At 44.4% G+C, this 17,687-nt stretch overlaps 1 long non-coding RNA gene across 2 annotated transcripts; it reads left to right on the forward strand.

Moving 5' to 3' along the window:
- Positions 1-694: 694 nt before the first annotated feature.
- LOC143439367 (uncharacterized) lies at positions 695-9,008 on the forward strand. 2 transcript variants are annotated; one of them, XR_013107637.1, is made up of 5 exons: positions 695-764; positions 844-1,085; positions 1,339-3,041; positions 3,144-3,348; positions 4,848-9,008. It is a non-coding gene; the product is annotated as an uncharacterized LOC143439367 (long non-coding RNA). The 2 variants fall into 2 exon arrangements; XR_013107639.1 differs by having other exon boundaries at positions 2,943-3,041.
- Positions 9,009-17,687: the final 8,679 nt, after the last annotated feature.

Raw genomic sequence — 17,687 nt, forward strand, 5'->3', positions numbered from 1 at the left:
GCTGTGTTTGATTTCATATGAAGCAAGCTTGGTGACCACACCTGAAATATCAGTATCAGGAGTTATCACCTGCAGCTATACAGTGAGCTGTTCAAGGCCAGCGTGGGATACATGAGACCTTGTCTCTAATTGATTAATTTAAGCTGGGCATAGTAGTACATGCCTTTAATCTCATCATTTGGGAGAGAGAGGCCATCAGATCTCTGTGAGTTCAAGGACAGCCTGATCTATATATTGAGTTTCAGGACAGCCAGGGATATGTAGAAAGACCCTGTCTCAAAGATAGATAGATAGATAGATAGATAGATAGATAGATAGATAGATAGATAGATAGAATCAACTAATTAATATGACAAAATAAAATTGATAGGTCTATGGGAAGAAATGTATTCCTGCCAGTGGAGTAACATTTGAAATACAAGGTGTAGTTTTTCACAGAGACATCAGGAGACAGAGAACCTCCAGCACAAAGCCCTGATTTAGTCAAAAGCATCCACAGAACTAGGGCAGGCTAATCTCCAAGAACACTAATGGCACACTCGCTTACATCAAATGTTCCAAACACCAGCACATAAACAATATCATGTCAGTGTTTATCGCTGCAGACAGCTTTTCTGGAAAAGGAGAAAATGCCAAGATAAATGACTTAATTAAACTGCCAAGTCCAGCCCAGCCCCGGTGCCTTTGTTTCTCTTGTCAGCAGTGGTTCCTTCTGGGTCCCCAGGAGCATTGCATGCGACTGTCACCTCTCTTCTCTGATAAAGGTAAGAGTACCACCGGGATTACTCATGTGAGTGCAGAGGAAGCATCTGGGTCCTCTAGAACTCAGTGTTATTTCTGCAGCTGCCCAGGAAGGAGTAACCATCCGAAATCGTGTGAATGTTCCGGAAGACAGCAATGCATGCAAAGCCTGTGTCTCAGCCGTACCTGCTGTACTTGCGTTTGCCGCCTAGAGCTCTCAGTCTGCGTGTGAGGAGCAGTGAAGGACCACCACCATCAGGATGACTGTTCTATACACAGAAGAACTTCAAGGGAACTCTCCAGGCTGCCGTTTGTAAATAGTCACCGGCTTCCAAAGGCACCTGGTAGGAACCCTTACCTCTCTGTATCTGCCTCTACCATTTGTGGGTGGCCAGTTTGAGCCAGCTCAGTTGGTGCCTTAAAAGAATGGCTGATGGGAGATTTAGCAGGCATGGTATTTCAGCCACATGGCAAGCTTCTGTTCGCAGGCAGTGAAATCTGTCCTCTCCCTTTCGTAAGGGTCAGACTTATGTTCCATTCGGATAGTAGGAATGTTGTCTGTCAGGTTACACACTCACTCCTGTTTTCTTTTTCTAGGGCTTATGTGCACATGTATGCTGTTGTGAATCATACCCAGGGCCTCGCATGTGCTAAGTATATAGTCTGTCACGGGACTACACACTAGCCTCAAGGACTTCTAATATTTTATATATTTTATACTTTTTTTAAAAGTACCTTACTCTGTAGCATAGGTTACCATGGAGTTCACTATGTAGACCAGGCTAGCTTCCAACACACAGCAATGCTTCTGCCTCAGTCTCCTGACTTCTGGGATGATAGGTGTGAATTACCATACTCAACTCTACTTATTTAACACACTCGGGATTGTGTGTGTGTGTGTGTGTGTGTGTGTGTGTGTGTATGTGTGCATAAGAAACGATTGTCTTATCTTCGCCCTCCCTACCATTTACTGAATAATCTCCCTTCTCAAAGAGTTTAAAATGTCACCTTTCCCATATTAAAAACAAACAAACAGTTGCTTGCTGTACTCAAGTATTTTTGTTCTTCTGCCAAACTTCACTCCAATATTGATCAACTTACAACAGCTGCTGTCATGTTCGCTACCTGGTAGGGAAGATAACCCATAATTACAACTCTTTAAATTTTTCTCATTGTTTCATTTTAAATATTCACTTACTTTTTTCAAATACTGGGAGTATCATGCCACAGCCCAAAGAAAAAGAATTTGTTGACATTCTTATTAGGATCTTAATTGTAGAAAAACTTTTAAAAAGTGAACTTCTGTTTCTGTTTTGTTTCTATATGTATGCATGTTTCTATGTATGTGAGAGAATGCAGTATATGTGTGTAGTGTATGCTTAGGTTGCATGTCTGTGTTCAGGTCATTGGGCCTGGGTATGTGTGTGCAAAAATCAGAGGAAGATATCAGGGGTCCTGCTCTGACACATTCCACCTTAATCCTGTGGGACAGGGTCTCTCATTGAAACCAAAGCTGGGCTAGTAGCCAGCAAGTCCCAGCCATCCTCCTGACTCGTCCCCATCATCAAGGTAACAGGCACATGTGTATGGCCATACTGCTCTTTATGCTGGGATCCAAAGTTTTGGCTTGTACAGCAAGCACTCTTACCTCTGTGCCCTCTCCTCAGCCCTGTCTTGTTTTCCGAGACAAGATCTCAGTGTGAATCCTAGGCTGGCCTTAATTAGTGATCATCCTGCCTCTGCCTCCAGCCTGTGCCCCTACATCCAGCATTTTTACAATATAGTGTATTGTTATCTGAGAACACCCCAAGTCTCTCTGGAGTGTTAACCCTTTTATGGTCCTTGGTGTGGGTTTAAATCTTGTCATGTTGTTTGAGTATGTTCCATTTAACTTTCCATGTTTTATTCCTAATGTTCAATTTGGTTGGTTATCGTCTTTAACGTTGCTAAAAACGTACTGGTACTGTTTTCTGTGCCTGGAATACTTCTCAGCACTTTACTATTTGCTTAATTCTCTTTCCCTCAAATCTCTGTTTGACCTTCACTTGCTTTACCAAGAATTCCTTGGCCAGGTATTCAATCTAGACAGACCTTTACCATTCAATCTAGACAGAGCTTTATCGTCCCTCTGTCCGCCTGCCGCACTTAACCACAACAGTGTCACCTTGCTGGGTGCACAGTTCTGTGACTTCCCTAAACAGGTTGCTCACTTCCATCAATGGAGACGATCTCCCAGCCTGTCGTAGCAAACACTTAATTGTTATGAATGGCGAACGGCTAAATGAGCGGACACTCGAACGGTAAGATATCTGCTTTCATGTTTCTGCTGTGTTTTTACAGTAATAACAATGATGATATTGAAAAATGGTAGTTCTAGGATAACGTGATGTTTCCCCCTTAAGCCCAAGCTATGTTCAAAAGAGCAGAAAACAACCCAATGAGAAGACATAATGAACAACTGAGAAACAGGAGCCAGACCTGCTGTCTCCCCGGTGCATGCTTCAGCCTAATACAAACAGGCAACATGGCGGCACACTGCACACACGCTGGCAACAAGACCTGAACTGAACTCTGTATGAAACATTAGTTGGCAGATGATGGTCTCGGGTGAGTCTCTCTGCTTGTTAAAGAATCCTTCTATCCGTAAACTACTCACAATAAATATCCTCACAGCAGGTAAGAGATATGTCAGACTTCTTCATCTGAAATGCTGGGCCCCTCCCCTCTCTCCTACCTGTGGAGAGACGCTTTACATACTGTGTGGAAGCATCGCTTGTCAATTAAAAGTCTGTGGCCAGTGAGATGAGGAAGGATTAGAAGGAAGGTGGGACAGAGAGAGAGAGAGAGAGAGAGAGAGAGAGAGAGAGAGAGAGAGAGAGAGAGAGAGAGCGCTCAGGGAAATAGAGGTACAAGATTCATCCTGAACGATGAGGGTGATGGTCATGAAACTAAGGAGAGGTAGCCAACCATGTGACAGGACTTAGATGGAATGGGCAATTAAGTAACAAGCTAGTCAGGGAACAAGCCAAAGCTTTTGGCCTAGGCATTTATTCATAAAATATTAAGTGCCAGGGTTGTTATTTCAGGGAACAGAGAGGCTGAGTGGAAAAGCCCAAGGTTACACCTCCTAGTTGTTGGAAATGGAAGGTATCCAGAATTCATTTCATTCTCTCTCTCTCTCTTTCTGCCCCCCCTCCCCCCCCCCCCCCCGCCAGGCCAGCCTTAGAAAGACTTCCAGACTCTAACAGCCTCTTCATTGACTAGTCTCGGCATCAGCTCCTGACCACCATGGCATCTTGTCTTAACTGTCTTGCTACTTCTAACCTCAGCCCTCTGGTCTATTATCCACACCCTCCTGTGTGATACTTTGAAACTGTATCAAATCATGTTACAACTGGTTTCCGAGGATCCCTTCCAATCTCACTGGGTTTAACTGAACAAAAACCCAAGTCCTTAAAGAGGCCTACAGGAGTGACACCCCGTTATCTCCCTGACTTTAGCTCCATCCCTCTCCCTCCCTGCTGATCCTTGAACACAAGTGAGACAGACCCTAAGAACATTCAGTGACTAGACACCCTTTATTACGTGTCCTTCTCCACTTCCAGGTCTCTGTCCAAACGGCTCTTCTAGTCTCAGTCCTTCAGACAATGGCTTCCCTGTGCCCTCTCCTCTCTAGTACTCCCATACACCCCAGTCTTCTTCATTTCTTCCCCTCACAGCTTCTACAGACACTTTAGCAATGGCTGCCTCCCCCTAACCCCACAACAGCCTCTACATGTACAATGAACATACACTGACGGAAATGAACACATTCTTGCTAACTATAATTCTACGATCTATAAAAGAACCTAACCAGAGAGTGGACCCTCTTAGAGTAAATGGTCTAAAGAGATGGAGGGTGAGTAACCAAACCCTTCTCTGGTACCTGTGCGAACTACCCACTCAAACGGCTCAAGGACTGGAAATGAAGTCCCTTGTTTTACATGAAGCAGTGACACCAAGACACCCCTGGTGTCTTCACTAGAGACTGCCAACCCACCGCTCTCTTCAACATTGTATTTTTTAACTTTTTAAAATGATGGCTGTCCTCTTTCCTCTCTGCCCAGATGCCGGGACTCGTCTCCTTATGTCGACTCCTACTCGGAGCCAACAGCCAGAAATAGCTGTTTGCCTCATGGCCTCCACTTCCCTTCATTGTTACCACCCAGTTCTCTGGAGCCTTCCCCATCGTGGATGTTTTTTCTGTGAATTTCCAATATGTTGAGTAAAGACTTTGGATGCAGCCTAAACTGAAAACACGCTGCAGGATATTCTTCTCTTCAGGGAAAAAATATTTTAGGACTTACTCCACTGTGGATACTGACATACCACTAAATATTATTCTAGTGTGTGCCTTTGCTAAAGAACTGTAGAAAGAACATGCTGTACAGAATGAAGGGCTAATTTCTTTTAATTTACTGAAAGTCTAAATAACTTTCTCTTCAAGTCTAAAAAAAAAATGAGCTAAACAAAAGGCTGGACCCATGTGATCTCCAGCCAGTCAGCAAATAATGTTTGAAAGCTTGACCCACAACGCTTGCTCTTATTTGATTTTAATAATTATACAAAAGATTCAATTATACAAAGGATTTTATAGATTCATCTGCTAAATAAGGACTTTCCCACCCAATAATTATTTTTAATAAGCAATCCTCATATATGACATACTGGGAAAATACATCCCCAACACGTTGGCAGAAAACCTAGTACGTTGTATGGTACTACATACTTGTCTTGCCAGTTCTTGAGGCTGAGGAAGTATAAATTTTGGGGCAGCCTTAGCAACACACTGAATTTTAAGCTGTCCTTTGATATATAGTGAGACTGTCTCAAAACATTAATAATAATAATAATAATAATGATAATGATAATAGCCATAGGCACACTGAACTATACATTTTAAAGTTACTTTTAAAATGGATTAGTTAGAAGAACTAAAACTTCACATTGAAATAACTATGAATCCAAGACGTTGCTCAGTGGTAGAGTATTTGCCTAGCATGTGCACTGCAAATTAATTAATTAATTGATTATGTATCTATTGAAAGAATAAAAGTACCCGGCATCAACTTTCCATAGTAGCTTTTCTGCTTCTGTAGAAAACCGTCCTGTAAATTACTCCCAAGTTAAAGTATTTCCAAAAATATAATATGAGTTTGATTTTAGTTGGAGTTACAGTTGTAAGTCTGTAGTAGTTGCAACACTTGAGGGTAGATACCAATAGCACAGAAATGTTCTGGGTTGAAAGGAAGAAATAGATAAACCAGAGTTTAAGCTTAAATCAAGTGTGCAGCCATTGGCCAAACACTGTCTTTTGTTTTCCTTTCTGGGGGGCAAAGGTTATTGTCTTTTTATTGTTGTTATTTTGGTTAGATGTTTGTTTTTGTTTGTTTGTGGCAGAGTCTCATGCACCACAGACTGGCCTTGAACTCATTACTGACAAGCTGTCCTTGAGGGACTCACCTCCCACAGGCCAGGTGAGATTATAAGCACAGATATAGATATAGATATAGATATAGATATATAGATATAGATATAGATATAGATATAGATATAGATATAGATATATATGGACTCTGAATGACTTCTTTAAATAGCATATTAGCATCCACAGCCTGAGAATGAGGAGAATTTGCAGCTCAGTAATCAACACTGACTGGAGGTTAAAGATTGACAGACTGAGAGCATCAAACCATCCACTATGCGGCCTCAAGAAATTTTCTGACATATGTCACTTCTGTTCTTGGAAGGAGCAAAGAAACAGACATTTTTTTTCATTGTGGATTTTATTTTATATTCTGTCCTGGTTAGGTTTTATTGTCAAGTTGACACTACCTAGAGTCACGTAGGCAGGGAAAAAATTCAATTGAAGAATTGTGTCTATCAGACTGGCTTGTGGCCAGGTCTCTGAGAAACTATCTTGATTGATGATTGATGTGGGAGGCCCCAGCCCACTGAGGGCGGCACCATCCCTAGGCAGGTGGACCTGGGTTGTCTAAGAGAACCAGCTGAGCCCAAGCGAAAACTGAACCAGTGCGTGTCAGCTTCTTATAAAGTACTAATGACTGTACTTCTAATGCAGTGGGAGATTAGTCTTATTAAGTCTAGGTAGTCTCAAGAGACCTGATGGGAAAATAGACAGATGGATAGGTATTTCTAAGGTTACTGTTTTAACCAGGATAGAATTCCTTTCTCTTCTAAAGCACATTGGAAAGTGACGATCAGCCAGATAAGGGCAGGCACACGTAAATTATGGTTCAATACACGTTTTCATTTAAAATTTTTTCATAAAATAAATTTTGATCAACTCTTCCCGCATCCTCTCCATTATCTTTAAAAATCAATGCTGTTCACAGATCTAATTCTGCCTTCCAATGCCTTTGTTGAAACTCAAGCAGGGCAGCCAACTGCACCCATGTGCTTCTGAGGCACACCCTTTTTCTCTCAAGCCACCCTTCCTCCATCTCATCCTGTGTCATCCACTTAGATCCAACCTGTTCTCCAAGAACACAGTTCTGTTCAAGAAGCCTCATTGACCCTGTGGCCTTCCTCAGCCTAACAAGGCCAGTCCTTGCCATGGCCACAGCATCTCCTTGCCCCATATTATTTACCTGCACCTGGTAAATTCTTTTCTAAATATTTGTATTCATGTCTCTCCATAAAACACTGTGAGTTCCTTGGAAGTAGAAATGGGGTCTTTTGTTGTTGTTATTTTCTGCAGAAATATGGGTAGTCAGAAACATGTTCATGGAATCCAACAACAGATAACATTAAACTTTCTAAAAAAAAAAATCAAGAAAAATACTGTAGACATCAAAGACAAAACAATGTAGCCAGTTAATATTCTAGGGGCTATCTGGAGAAGTCAGCCTGGCGGAGAAGACAAAAGAGTTAACTTGTGTCAAATTTGTACAACCTCAAGAAACATATGTTGGCCACAAACACATGGGGTCTATTAATTAACCAACTGTTCAATACCTGAATACAAGGGGCTCAATGGGCAGAGTGCTTGCGTAACATACATCGGGCCATGGGTTCCATACTCAGTACTGTATAAAACCTGGTCTAGTGGCACACCATGGCATTCCAGAGATAGACCAAGCAGAAAGTCAAGGTTACCTTAGGCTAAATAGGAGTTTGACCCAACCTAGGATATGTGAGATTCTGTCTAAATGAATAAACAAATAGTCATTACTAGATGAATAAAAAACCTATGACCTCAACTAGAATAAATGAATAAGAAGAAGTAGACATTTCTCCCTCTTATAGATTTTTGTCTCAGTTTATTACAATCATGTCTACTTGCTTCCCTCCCCCCAAACCCCACAAAGATACTGTGCTGGTTACCTTTATGTCAACTTGGCACAAGCTAAAATTACTATAGAAGAGAAAACCTCAACTGAGAAAATATCCTCATTAGACTGTGGGCAAGCCTGTGGTACATTTTTTTTTTTTATTGGAGAGTGAGACGGGAAGGCCCAACTGACTGTGGGCGGTGCCACCCCTGGGAAGGTGTCTACAGGAATGCAGGCTGAGCAAGCCATGAGGAGCAATCCAGCTAATGCCCCTCCATGGCTTGTACTTCCGTTCCTCCCCTCATTTCCATTCATGACGGACTGTGACAGGGACATGGAAGACAGAGTCAACCCTTTTCTTTCTAACTGGCTTCTGGCCATAGTACTTTATCACCACAATAGAAACCCTAACTAAGAGAAATACCCTAGGAAAAAGAGTGCTAACTGTCTTCCGGCCCTGTCCTTGCCTCTGAGGTAGCCAATTGTAAATGCTGGTGGCCTCTTCTGTGACATTCAATCCACGCACACACGGCCACCCATGAGGGTTTTTCTTAATCTACAACACTTTGGTTCCAGTTTTATCCAGACCGTTCTATAACTTGCCTTTCTCATTTAGCAATGTATGATGCAAATGAGGGCACATAAAGCAAACTCGTTCACTCACTCTTTCCAACAGTCCATAGTGTGTATGCGCCACAATTCAGAGGCACTCGCTCCCCTAGAGGTGAGCATTCATGTTGCTTCTGCTTCCGTGGAAGTTCTAAAGCCAAGGAATGGAGATTGATCTATTGCCAGGGCACGCATATTTCCAGTGCTATCTCTGCTGACTCAGAGAAGCCCAGCCACAGGCACCTCGACCTTTAGCCTTTGACCCAGACTCAGTGTTCTGAAAGGCTAGCACACTCACGAGGCCATGTCTTTGCACAATGCTCGTTATCTGCTGTGTGTGTAACACAGAATAAATATTTAACAACCATTGAATTGAACCAGAAAATAACAAGTAGGAAGTCAGCTGGAAGCTCCTGACTATAGTGTTCGCTGTGTTTTGTTATTTAGGTAGGAAGTAAAAATAGGAAATTTTCATTTCTAACTTCATAGCCTTGCAGTGTGTTTGGGTTTAAACACTTCACAACTTAAACATATTCCGTTGGTGTGCTAGTATTTTTTTTATCATATGGATAGATTTTAATATTATATTTGTGACTTAAAACTGCTCCTTTGAGAACCTGTCAGAGGCTGTAGGCCTTGCATTAAAAAATAGAGTCCTTCATTCTATGGCTGTCATGCTATCCCATACAGAACTAAGTGAGCCTGCGGAAGATTCAAACTATAACGTCTACCCTGGATATTCTTTAAATGGTTTGTGTTTTTATTAGTGTCTTTGTATGCACACGTGTGCACATGCACATGTGTTAGAATGTGTACATTCATGCAAGGGTCTGTGGAGGCCAGAGGAGGACCGTGGATCTCCTGGAGTTGGAGTGACAGGCAGCTGTGAGTTATCTGATGCAGGGGCTGGGAACTGAGCTCAGTTCCTCTGGAAGAGGAACAAGTGTTCTTAACCACAAAGTCATCTCTCCCCGTGCTCTCCAGTTTATTTTGTGAGACAGAGCCTCTCACTGACCCCGGTGATCCCCCTGTCCTCACCCCCCCCACTCCCACTGCTAGGATAGCAAACTACTAGACACCTAGACCTAGCGTTTATATGAGCGACAGAGATCTGAGCCCAGGCTCTCTGCTTGTTCGGCAAGCACTGCACCGACTAAGACACCTCCGGATCCCCACTGCCTTGTTTATGTTTATTTAGTATCTCTAGCACAGAGTACTGGGGTCCGTATATTTGATTTCCAGATGCCTGTGGGTCCTAAAGTTTGGAGGCTTTCCTCTAACCTAAGGAGACGTGGAAGCACCTAGAAATCTGTTCACATGTGGCTGGAGGGCTCTGCCTCTGCAGTATATCACCCGTTAGGCCTTGAACCAAACCTGGCAGTCAATATTAAAAAGTTAGAAAATGCTCCCCAAGACTAGAATGCCTACCAAGCGTGACCATTTCTTCTTGATGGCAAATCAAGAACCAGAACATAATGAATCCACTTTGGTCTTAGTGGTAAAAACACACAGAAGTCTAATAGGACTGTTTGAAGAAACCATACATGGAAACAGCTTAACTTGTCCTCCCACGAAAGTTGAAAATACTTTGTCAGTTGACTAGTGAGTATAATTTCAGTGCATACTCCATATGTTATAAATAGCAAACAAGCGTGTGGTATCTTTTCTCTTAATTTTTTTCCCTATTGAAATCCACATCCAACTGTTGAGGCCCAAGCTCGAGTCCCTGTTCGGGTGCCAAAAATGTTGGGGCCCAAACAAAATGTTGAGGCCCGGGCTGCCCCGCATTTGGGCGGCCACTGTATCCCGGCCCAAGCTGCCGCTCCGGTCCGCGGGTCGGGGTTCAGCAAGAGTGAGAGTGAGGAATGACTCGAAGAATGCAGGCCAGACAGAGTGTAATTCAATCCCGTTTATTCTTCAGTCTAAGTCCTAAGTCTTGAGTTCCTAGTGCCTAGTCCCTCCATGTTCCAAGTTACTTCTTCCAAGTTCTCTTCCAAGTGCCTGCTACCTGTCTTCTCTCTGCTGTGTCTGTCTGTTCTGTTCTGTCTCTGCCTTTTATATGTCTCACTTCTAAGCCATGCCTTTTGGTCACACCTTTAATCATGCCCTTAGGTCTTGTCTCTAAACCTTATCTCTAAATTACACTCTCAAGTCACACACCTTTAATCTCACGCACCTTTAATCTCACGTACCTTTAATCTCAAGGTATCTAAACCAAGATTATCGGAGTGTGTTCAGCTGTTGTAGGCTATTGTAATCCAAGTCATATGTCAGGGTATATGGCTCAAGATGGCTGCAAAGCTGATAGCTGCTTTCTGCTAAAAGTCAGCCCCCAACATCCAACTTATTTCAGTTTTTCTGGTTTTTGGAAACAGTTTAACTCTCACCATAACCTGCAATGTTAAATACTAAACATATACAGACACCATTTTTTTAATCAATTGGATTTATATTTCCCAGAGTCTAAAGACTTTCCTAGTTGTAATCTGTATACTTAAACAGACACATTAACTCTGTGATCCTGGGGGGTTTAGTCTCTATGTCCAGGCGCAGAGGCGAGAGCAGGTATGGGAACGGACCAGACACTGTGAGGCTGGACCAGACACCATGAGGCTGGGTTTGACGTGTTTGAGACCCCAGATGTACTTCACCAAGCACACTCTCTACTCATTACTTAGAACTTTGTATGAGTTCCAATTTTGTGTAAATAAAACACTTCACAGAGACAAAACAAAAACATCAGGTCTTTGATAACATCTAGGAATTGGTCCTCGAGCTGGAAAAGGAGGAGACAGAACGGGAGTGTCCATGACTCTCACGAGGCACAGGCAGTCATCACAGAGTATCTGTGATAATATTTCTGAATGTTCTGGTCAAAAGGCCTGAATCAGACAGCGTTGGACAGAGAGCAGGACCTCCCATCTACCAACCAGTGAATCACGGGCAATGTGTGTAAAACCTCTCAAAACCTTAGCCCCTTCTGTCAAACAGCGAATAAAAAAAAAAAAAACTAGTACCCACTCCTTGTGTTATTGAAGGGATTAGGTTATATAACAAAGTCTCTGACCAAAACAAAATTAAAAAGCCTTCAGTGACTAGTGTTTGGTGTGCTGTCTTCTCCCTGCAAGATTAGTCAGACTTTAAACCCACCATGGCTGTCTCCTCTCCTTGCCGTTGCTGTGATGATAAACACTGGCCAAGGCAACTTAAGGGAGACCGGCTTTTGTTCTGTCTTTGTGGTTTTGACCCATGATCTCAGGTCACAGTCCATTATTGTGGGGAAGTCAAGGCAGGAACTTCCAGCACCACACCCACAGGCAAAATCAGAGAGAATGGACAGGAGCGCCCTCTCTCACGGTCACCTGCCCTCTTGATCACAGATCAGGGCTCAGCCCATGAAGTGGTTTACTCAACCTGTGTCTTCTTACATCAATGTCAATTAATAATCAAAATGCTCCCCGAAGACATGCCACAGGCCAGCCTGATCTGGATCATTCCTTAAGACTCTCTTCCCAGGTGACTCTAGGCCATGTCGGGTTGACAGTCACAACAACAACCAGCATAATCTCCAACAGGTAAATGGAAGGGAAACAGGAAACTACCCTGCTTTTGGTAGAATCAGACATTCTTGAGAAAGCGGCTTCAGTCCAGGACTTCAGCCCCAGTTAGTCAGTGAGTTATCCCCATCTGACATTCCAGATAAATCACAAAGACTATGTAAAACGCATGCTGTCCTCCAATGGACTGGACACACCAAGCTTCCCAGTGCATAGTTGGCCCCAGCGGTTAGAAAGGATTTCAGTGGGATGGAAAACCAAGTCAACTGGACTCTTACCTAAGAGAGTTTTACAACTCCGGACGTTTCCCCCACATTCTCCTTGTCGTCTGTAGTAAGTACAAAGGTCAGGGCACAAAGCCTGGCCTGGTCAGAGTCTCAGAGCACGGGAGAGGCCAGTCAAGAGCTGTGCATGCCTGCTGTATGCACGTGCCTGCTGTATGCACGTGCCTGCTGTATGCACATGTCTGCTGTATGCACATGCCTGCTGTATGCACATGTCTGCTGTATGCCTGTGCCTGCTGTATGCATGTGCCTGCTATATGCCCATGCCTGCTGTATGCACATGTCTGCTGTATCCCTTTCCCTTCCTCCAACCTGAACATGCACAGATTATTGGCCATGATTAGGTAGATCATAACTCAGGGTCTCATGTCACCTCTACAGCCCGATTGCCTAAAATTTAAATCCCAGCTCCTTGTCCCATTTCTAGATATGGAGCAGAACAACCACGTTGCCAGAACAATCATCAACCAAGATTACATTTCTCAAAATGGATATTTTTAAAGTATTCTGAGTGGAGATTATTTATGATAATTCCCAACACGACCCTGAAAAAGCAACACTTAATTATCTAACAATGTAATGGAATCCCTAACTTTCTCCCTTACCAGAAAGGGCCAAAGCTTTCCAGTGTAAAGACCAGTGCTACATACCACCTGTCACAGACTGCCTCCAGGGATGTCAAAGGATGCAGAAGTTACTACTGCCCTGCAAACATACTTTCTAAAGATAATCAATATTTTTCTTCAGTGCTTATGACAAAGTAACCAAGCCACTTCATTTTAATTGCTCACAAGCTGCACGATGACTTGATCTCTTTAATATTTCACTCATAGTAGCAGCCACTGAGCTATGACTAACTCTCTCCTGAGCATCACTGCTGTATCCAGATGGCAAGAAATTCATCTCCTTCACTCCTGCCTGAAAAGCAATTCTGATATTTTTTCCCTTCTTTTTCCTCCTTCCATTCCACCTGCAGTAACTGTTTCCACTCCAGATCACAGCAGGTGGGAGGCGAAAGGGGACATCAGGCAAAGGTTAGCACAAGTAAAATTACTTTTTTTTTAATGGAGCATAAACCCTGCAGCTTTAAATCCTACTGCATCAAGCCCTGGATTTCTTCCATAACTGAGCTACAAAATGGTAACAAGAAAGGAGGAAAAAAATGCCTCTTCTTCCCAGTCAGCTCTTCCACAGCTCTTCAGCAGGATTGGCGGTGGCCAGCCCATCCCCCACACCTTCCCAGCGCAGAGGCGCAGCTAGTACAGGTGGGCTGGGCACCGGACCTTGGCCCTCAGGCTTCGCCTACATCCGGCGACCAAGGTCAAGGGCGACCGCTTCCTTTCCCAGCCTAGGAGCCCCGGGAGCCGCTGCCAAAGTTTCAGGCCCGGCTGGGGCCAGCTCTGCTCTCGAAGCCCCTTGCCCCCGGGCACCTGGCCGGCGCGCCCTGTCCCAGACCCCACGCCGGCTCCGCACACCGTCATCTGGTCCCCACTCACCTCGGGTGGACATGGCTCAGGCAGCCACAGCGAAGCAGGAGGGAGAGGAGAAACCCGCAGGGCGTGGGGAGGAGAGGATCCCGAGACGCGCACTCGGGCTCGCGCGTCCTGCCAGCCCCGGGCGAGCGCACGCCTCCCGCAGGACACCTGCTCGGCTCGCTGGCTGGGGCGGCCGGGCGGGCAGCCGCGGATCTGCAGGGCGCGGCGCTGCTGACAGCTAGGGCCGGCTGGGCGGGGCCGGCTCCCCCGCCCCGAGCCCGCGGGCCGGGCTCACTCGGGTCCAGAGGCTGCTGGGGATGCACTGCCCGCTTGGCCAAGGCGCCAGGCAGAGCTTTGTTCCTGAGCAAGGTGGGGCGTGTGATGGGGTCTATGTCGGCTACTCTCTGGACCAGTGTCTCTGATGATGCAGGGGGTGGGGAGGGATTGCTGTCAGTGAAAGCTTTCCAGCTTCCAGCCTTGGTCCCAGAGAGACACCGTTAGGAGTGAGTCTATGCCTTCCACAAGCTCTGCCCTTGAGTGGAGAAAGAATTCCACGGTCACCTGAGGGGGTTTGACTCGACCGTGGAGCAGTCTTCGGCTGTTCATAAGCAGGAGCAGCTATGACCCCCATCAAGGCCAGACCAGCTCTAGAAAGGCTGCTGAGCGGGATGGGACAGGGCTGGAGCGGAGAGAGGGCGGCGAACCCCTTTCTATGTGGCATCAGGACAGAAGCGAGAAGACTGCTGCCTTGGAGGTGTGTAGAGTGACTCGGTGCTGGCTGGGAGAAGAAAGAACAGCTGGCCCCAAGTTCTAAACTCCCCGACCCCCTTCCTGGCCTCTGTTCCTCTGCACTCCGCAAAGGTCTAGTTATTTTCTATGCAAGCTCTTCCCAAATCTCCTGATAAAATGAGATTCACAGAGTAGGTCCTGCAATTCAGAAATGCTCAAAGAACAGGTGGACACAACTCTAGGAAAAATAATGGTCAGATAGTTGGAGAACACCGAGAAGTGTGAGGATAAAGACATAGGAGAGAAGAAAATTGCGAACATCAATAATAACTCCTAAATTCAACACCTAACATCAGACAACATCCTCCCGCCTCAGCCCAGGGCTCAGGTCTTAAAGTGACTTCTTTCCCTTTGACCTTAGTTCACTATTAACCTTTCACACCTGAGTGATTCCAGAGTAGTCTCCATGTTCTGCAGTCTGCGTGCTCCTCAACCCCAGTGCTCCTCAGCCTCCGTGCTCCTCAGCCTCCGTGTCCACCCTCTGTGCTCCTCAGCCTCTGTGCTCCTCAGCCTCCGTGTTCCTCAGTCTCCATGCTCCACAGCCTCCGTGCTCCTCAGCCTCCGTGCTCCTCAGCCTCCATGCTACTCAGCCTTTGTGTCCACCCTCCATGCTCCTCAGCCTCCGTGCTCCTCAGCCTTCACTCTCAGCCTCTGTGCTCCTCAGCCTCCGTGTTCCTCAGTCTCCATGCTCCACAGCCTCCGTGCTCCTCAGCCTCCGTGCTCCTCAGCCTCCATGCTACTCAGCCTTTGTGTCCACCCTCCATGCTCCTCAGCCTCCGTGCTCCTCAGCCTTCACTCTCAGCCTTTGTGCTCCTCAGACTCCATGATCAGCCTCCATGCTCAGCCTGCCTCCACTTTAATTTTTCCTGCTGCTTTGAAAATAGTTTTTTATTGTTTTGGGGGGTGCTTGTTTGCTTGTTTACTTAGGATATTGCCATAACACCAGAGCCTGCAGGGTGCCCCCACTGATCAACAGTTAGTCTCAGTATTTCATCCAAGCAATTAATTCCTCCAACAAAGACTTAGTGAGCATATACTATGTGCCAGTCCTTATGGTTGGTAGTAGGGCCACAACAGTGAGCAAAACAGGCATGACCCATGTCAAAAAGAGCTCACCTCTTCTGAAATGTTAAGAACCTCTGTACACTGTGCATGCCTGTCCTCCTTCGCACCTCTAGCTATCCCCCAAACACCACATGACTACTTTCTCTGCAGACAGTTCTCAATAATGATGTTTTCTGTCTCCTGCCTTTCTTCACTCTCACTATTCTTTGCAAATGCCTTCCTCCCCACCCAAATTAACCCTAGAGCCATCTCATAAAACGTTCCCTGCTACTCTGATGCCCACTGACCTCTCAACTTCTGTGTATTTCCAGAAACGCCTGACACACAACTACTTAAAACATTGCTTTACGTTGTTGTTTAATGATCACATTGTGTGTTTTCCCTAAAAACACTGTAAAGCACAGCAGTCCTGTTGGACTGACTTTGTTCTGTGTGTGTTCCACAGTGTACTATATATATATATATACACATATATGTGTATATATATGTATATATATATATCAAATGTTCTACAGGGACAGAGGTCCCAGGACTGTGTGCCTGTCTACCCTCAGCCTTGTGGTTATACATAGTCCCTTTCTTCATCTGCCGTAGACTCTCTTGTCTTTGTAACCTCATTGTACAGCCGCAGATACAGTACAAGCAGATCTTACCCTCATGTCCCTAAGATGCTTACAATAGACCACACAGATGGTCATAAAATATGCTCCTAACTGTGTCTGGGAAAGGCGATGTACACAGTGTTTTTAGGCAGAGAACAAGCATAGTCGGCCTTCATCTTAGCTGTGGGTTTCATGTTCATGAATTCAAACAACTGTGGGCCAAAACAATTAAATAGAATAACTGTATCTCATCAGACACAGTGGCACATGCCTGCAGTGCCAGCACTCAGGGAGCCAACTCAAGAGGGTCATGAGTTCAAAACCAGCCTGGGTTACACAGCAACACATGTCCGAAGAACGTGGATTGTGTTTGGATTAAACATAGATAGATTTTTTTTTTTTTGCCCTAAATAACCTAATAACCTAATACATTGTTTTATGTTACATTTTCATTGAGCATTAGTTAAAACTAAGTTGGAAGTGATTTAAAGAATACAGATAGAAATGTATAGTTTACATGCAAACATGACAGCATTTTATAGAAGAATGTTGACCACTCTGAGGGCACCAGAAATAGTCTCCCACAGACACTGAAGGACATGTATATTCAGGACCTGGCAGCTTAAAAAATAAATTAAATATTAAAGATCATCTTTAGCTGAAAGAGTTTCCTATGAACTGGATTTTATCTTCAGATTTAGTATCAGGTCTGAATGTGTATATTTATATATATATATGTATATATATATATATATATGTGTATATATATACATATATATATGTATATATGATGTATATATATGCACACACATATATATACATCATATATACATATATGGTTTATTTATATATCTCTACTTAGTGAGTGTGTGTGTGTTCATGTGCTCACACATATGTGCACAGGTGTGCATGGATGGGTGTCAGCATCTTCCTCTCTTGTACTTCCCCTTGTTTTTTGTTTTTTGTTTTTTGTTTTTTGTTTTTTTTTGTTTGGTTTTTTTTTTTTTTTTTTTTTTTTTTTTTTTTTTTTTTTTTTTTTTGACAGAGTCTCTGCACCAAACCTGGAGCTCACTGCTTCCTCTACACTGGTTAATGAATGGAATATACCTGTCCCCTCCCCAGCTCCAGTGCTGGGTTTAGGCACCTGGTACCCTACCAGCTTTTATGTGGGCTCTGAATACAGATCCTCATGCTTCTGGGTAAGCACTTGACATGCTGAGACATCTCCCTG

Source organism: Arvicanthis niloticus, chromosome 1 (genome assembly GCF_011762505.2).
Source record: "Arvicanthis niloticus isolate mArvNil1 chromosome 1, mArvNil1.pat.X, whole genome shotgun sequence".
NCBI lineage: Eukaryota > Metazoa > Chordata > Mammalia > Rodentia > Muridae > Arvicanthis > Arvicanthis niloticus.